The sequence below is a fragment of the Pteropus medius genome, unplaced genomic scaffold (assembly GCF_902729225.1).
Source record: "Pteropus medius unplaced genomic scaffold, Ma_sr-lr_union100, whole genome shotgun sequence".
In the NCBI taxonomy this organism is placed as follows: Eukaryota; Metazoa; Chordata; class Mammalia; order Chiroptera; family Pteropodidae; genus Pteropus; species Pteropus medius.
Window position 1 is genome coordinate 7,201,351 of NW_024340848.1, and position 5,701 is coordinate 7,207,051.

Consider the following 5,701-nt stretch of genomic DNA (forward strand, 5'->3'; position numbering starts at 1 on the left):
AATGAAGCCCAGCCTGATTCTAAAGTTCTTGATCTTCACTTCTCTGAATATTTGAACTCATCATTTCTATGCAATTACTATAAGCTAAGTACTGTGCTAGACAGAGGTTTTGTTACTACAATGTAATGAGTTTTGTAATGCCAACACATTACCTGATAATAATGGTTTTTAAAAAAACAGTGGTTCTCAACCAGAGGCAATTCTATAATCCTCACCTATTAGGGACATTTGTCAATTTTTAGAGACATTTTTTGTTAGGAGCAAAGAATAAGTCGGCAGGGAGGGGGACAGTGAGCCTGGAGAGGTGGCAGGGACCAGGAGGAAGAGCAAACTTGTGTGCTAGGGAAGTAGCAAAGGCAGGAATCAGACCGTTGTAATGGGAGCAATTTGGAGACCAGGACCGACCACCCAAATGGGAAAGAGAAGTTTCACAAGATATCACTGACTTGGAATCAGTTAGCTTCAGGCACTTAATAGGGTGAAGAAGAGGGAGGGGCCTGGGAGGTGTTGATGTGAGAGAGAAGAAACTGTCAGCAGGTAGGCTGGTTACTCTGGATGAGTCTCATGTCAGCCTCTGTATTGTTTCATTCAACCAGCAATAGGTAGTGATGAATATAACACACAAGCCCCAGTTCCATAGATCTAGAAACTGAAACCACAAATTTGCCTACAAATAAATACAAGTTTCCCTTATTTCCAGGGCTATAGGAAGTTCATGGGAAAGGGGAATCCAGCCTTTCTTTGAGTCTATTAACTCCTCTACCATTTCTACATCTTGCCTTCTCTACAGGTTTCTCCAAAGAGTAGTTTGTAATCCTTGTTTCCAATTCTAGTAGCTCCTGACGATTTGTTTTTTCCCCAACGCATTACTGAGACTGAGATTTCTAATGTTATTTTTGAAATCCAGTGGCCTTCTTTGAGCTTCATCTTCTGCAATTAGTTTGCAATGTTTGATATTGTCCTTGTCCTTGAAATGCTTATCTCTCTTTGTTTCCATAGCATTGACTCTCATGATTCTCTCACTACCACTTATTGAAATCTGCTAGGACTCGCAAAATGAAATTGCCTCAAGAGACCAGCCCTGACACTCTTCTCATCTCTTTGCTCACTCTTTTCCTTTGGGAACCTCTTCACTATTCATTCTGTCTCTTAAACACACCCAAATACAATGTATAATTCTTACCCGGTCTTCCCCCAATGCCTAGTTTCCTATCTCCCTAGAGAGATTATGCCAGTGCCTCCAGCTGAGAAATGCAATGGTGTGGATTGAGCACAGACTCTACTACGTGCCAATAATGTGGCCCTGGGCATTGTGCTGATGGCCCTGAGCCCCAATTAGCCCACATGTGAAGTGAGATAATTAGCATCAAATGACTACTAGCGATAGAATGGCTGTAACCAAACAGGCAGTCAGGAAGAGGAGATATTAAAATGTTCATACGTTACTCATGGAAATGGAAGCTATTACAGCCCCTTTTTGTTAAAAATAGTTCAACAATTTTATAAAAAATTACACATAAATTTATCATGTAACCCAGCGATTCCACTCCTAGGTATCTTCCCAAGGGAAATAAAAATATATGTCCCTACAAAGACTCATATATGAATGTTTATAGCAGCATTATTCATAGTAGTCAACATGTGGAAACAATATAAATCCACAAATTGGTGAATGGATTAAAAAATATGGTATATCCTTATAATGAAATATCACTCAGCAATAAAAAAAAAAAGAATACATTTTACAGGATACATGATACAACATTTATAAACCTCGGAAACATACTAAGTGAAAGAAACTAAATTCAAACGGCTACACATATATTGTGCAGTTATATTTGTATTAAATGTCCCCAAAAGGAAAAATCCATCTACACAAAGTATAGATTCCAGATTGCCTGGAATTTGGGGGTAGGAGTAAAGATGGACTGCAAAGTCCCAAGGGGTCTTTTTGAAGTAGTGAAAATATTCTGTAACTGCATTGTAGCAATGTTGGCACAATGCCAATTCACCAAAAATTATTGATTATATACTTAGAATAGGTGAATTTTGTGTTATAAAAATTATATCTGTTTCTTAAAGTGATTTATTGATAGTTTTATCTTATGGATAATGCTTATACTTCATGTTTCAATCACTGTTAATTCGTATCATTCGCTATCTAAAATGAGATAAAGTATCCCCCAAAATTGGACCTATGCCTATTGTTTGAGAGTGAACACATAAGAATCAGGAGACAATGAGCTTTTTCAAGAAGGCTGATAGACAGTCAAGTATGACTCAGAAGTATGATTGAAGGTACATCTGAAGCTGTAATCTCATCACTTGTGGTCTATACATCAGTCTTTCATGAGTTTGTTTGCATGACTAAATCTTACTATATTTGTCCAATCATGGGCCTCCTAGCAAGATTTATTTGGTTTGCCAAAAATATTTTTTATAGGCTATACAAAGGTAAACTTTAGCTCAGTTCTTGCTTAAGTCATTATAATTCTTCGGTTATTAGTATAAAACAAATAAAACTCAATTAGACTTTAAAACACATAATTATACCCAGAGTTTTAATAATTGTAAAAGTTACAGATAATGACAGACAATAGAATTGACTATTATTGTCTATATTTTTGTTCTCATTGTACTAGGAAAGGACACTGAAACTCTAAATCATGAATAATTTTAACCTCTTAAACTCTGAAATCAACTCAATGAACTTAATATAATTATATTCACATAACATAAGGGATTTATTTTAAATACAATTGGAAACTATATTCACAAATTTAGACAATATTTATGGTTTATAGCAAATTAAAGAAGATTAATAAAATATTCCAGGCAACATTTTGAAGATTCCAATACTTAAATCATTACTTGGCTTGTTCTTGGTATTTAAATAATTATTGAGTGCAGTCTTAATTGGGTTTATCTTCATCGTTGGCACGTATTAGACACATAGGTTCTCATTTTGTCAGTGAAATTACCCTAATTTTGATTACAAATCATTATAGCATCATGCAGTTAATACTGACTGTCCAATAGGTAAAACTGGCATTTGCCCCTTTATCTGAGTCTTATAACAGCCAGCAGCCCTGAAAAAGAGGACATTTGCTTTTTTCCTGCCTATGCTGAAGAAGGAAGCTGTGAGCTGAGTGAGGGAGGCAGAAGAGCCGGACACTCACTCGTTTGGGGAGTTTTTCATGACAGCAGCCTCCAGATGGGCAGAGCTGGCAGCTTTCTAGCAGCCTGTGTGAAATGTATGATCTCATGCCTTTTCTGAGCCCGGGGACAGCACTGAGGGGCTTTATTTGCACTGCACCTGCCCCGTAAGCAACAACATTGATTTCTGCTCCCAGAAACTCTCAATAAGTGAAACTATTCACTGGGTTTGCTGCCCTGTTTATCACCCAGGGAAGAAAGGTCTAAGTTCTCTGCCTCTCATGATGAAACTTATCTTCATTTTTCAGTGTATTTGTTTTTGTAACATACTGCAGAGACCAGAAACCCACACATAGCCTTAGCTCTGGATCTATGAGAAATGAGACAACATAATATTTCACTATTAAAAAGAAAGAAAATGCATTATTAGTCTGCTCCTGCCCATTGACTTTCTCTTCTACATTTTACTAGAAATTTTTCTTTTTCTTTTTCTTTTGTCTTTCTCTCTCTCTCTCTCTCTCTCTCTTCCCCGCCAACCTTCATCCTTTCCTCTCTCTCTTCCCCCCTCCCTTCTCCCTCTCCCTCTCTTTCTCTGTCTCTCCCCTTTCCTCATACTTTTAGTTAAGTAACCAGAGCAGATGGTTATAATAATCCACAAAACCAGAGAAGCAAAAGGGACTTGGGACTTCGTAAGACCACCTTACCCTTAACTTAGTTAAGTTCACAGCTTCCCAGAGGAATAATTTTTATTCCTTCTGCAAAGATCTCTGAAAGAAAAATCTTCCCAAACTCAGTTCACACAACACTTCATGAATGATTTTCCCAATTGCTTTCGTGCCCAGTTGAAGTTGGATTTCTTCTTGTAGTTCAGGACCTGGAACTTTCATTCAACCTCTGCCTCCTACATAACCTTCACACTTTGAGAGCAATCAGTATGTCTCTGTGGCAAAGAGATTCCAAGAGACTGGCCTTCTAGATAATTGTTCTTTAATTATTATAAAATCACACACTTAAGAATTAAAAGTCTCATAGAGATTGTCTGCTCCAACTTTCTTGCTATGCAAGAATCTATCTACATATTTCCAACAGCTCCAACCCCTACTTATATAGTCTCAGAGATGGGGGAGTCGTTATATCAGAGGACAATGGTCTGCTGCAGGGCAACCTGTATTGTCAACAAATCCATAAATTAAAATGTCTTTCATTAAGCAAACTTTGCCCCTCAGTAACTTCCACTGACTTACAAATGGTGTTTCTAAGAAGGAAACAGAACAAGGGGGGGCTCCTTTCTCATAGACCTTCAGATAGCTGACAATATTTATGTCTTCCTCCTCCCTCTGCCCTAATGCCAACCTCATATTAAGAGACATTCCAATTACACACACTGCATTGCTCTTTGCTTCATATCAAAGGACCAACCGGATCACACTATAGTCTTTAATGTTGTGGTCCTCATTTGCACTCACATTGCAATAAAACTACATAAACATAAAAATATATAGTGAAAAAATTATATAGGTAACTGAATCCTTGAACAGTAATGTATAAATATGTTAAATAAAGAAAAATAAAAAACACTTAGAAAGTAGAAACTCAACCGTTTGCATCAGTTATCTCCAAAGGGATATACCCCCAAATAATCTTTGAGGTACAGGAAGGAAAATATAATGTCTACCAATATGTCTTAACCTAAAAGGAAAGAAAGGAACTAAACCTTGCTGATACTTATTACATAAAGCAGTACATGTGTGTACTTTATAAATAAACATGCATAGGTTGGGGGTACATGCTCAGATTTCCTTATTTATAAGGATACGCTATCAAAAATGTCTAGGGAACCTTCGCTTTAAAAAATGTTCGTTACCTATTAATTCACTAAACTAAGTTGAAATTTTTTGGAAAGAAAGTAGAATATTAGTCTCCTCCTACATATGAGATATATTTCACAAGGTAGTCTAAGGTCATGTCAACAAAAAAACAAATCAAGTTTACAGCCATGCCACCCTGAACAAGCCCGACCCCATCTGATCTCAGAAGCTAAACAGATTCGGGCCTGGTTAGTACTTGGATGGGAGACCACCTAAGAAGACTAGGTACTGTAGGCATAAAAAAATAAAAAATAAAGGATTGTAAGCTGATAAGGTGCTTGCAATCTGTGAGGTCAACCAAGGGTTGCCTCACCTAAAAAAATAAAATAATAAAAGAAATAAAAGAAAAAAAAATCAAGAATGTATTTTAACGAGTTTTAAATTGCATTAAAATTGTTTTAATAACTAAATTAGATATAGTTTGCTAAAGTTCTCTAAAATAAGACAAATGGAAACAAAATTTAATTTTCTAACAAAAACAAAATAGTCAAATGTGTATTCTAATACCAATTTAAACAAATTAGGAAACATTGATTTAACTTTTATGTTAATATTTTTGTTGCTATTATAAAAGTTATCTGAGCCAAAATAATATTTTTTCTTGGAAATTGTTGGTGATAATTATTCAGAGACCACTTTTATCTTTTCTGGAGCAGTGCGTATAACATAGACATAGC

General features: G+C 36.2%; 1 pseudogene; it reads left to right on the plus strand.

Annotated features, from left to right (window-relative positions):
• Window positions 1-5,142: 5,142 nt before the first annotated feature.
• Window positions 5,143-5,261, plus strand: LOC120582885 (uncharacterized; annotated as a pseudogene).
• The last annotated feature ends 440 nt before the right edge of the window (window positions 5,262-5,701 follow it).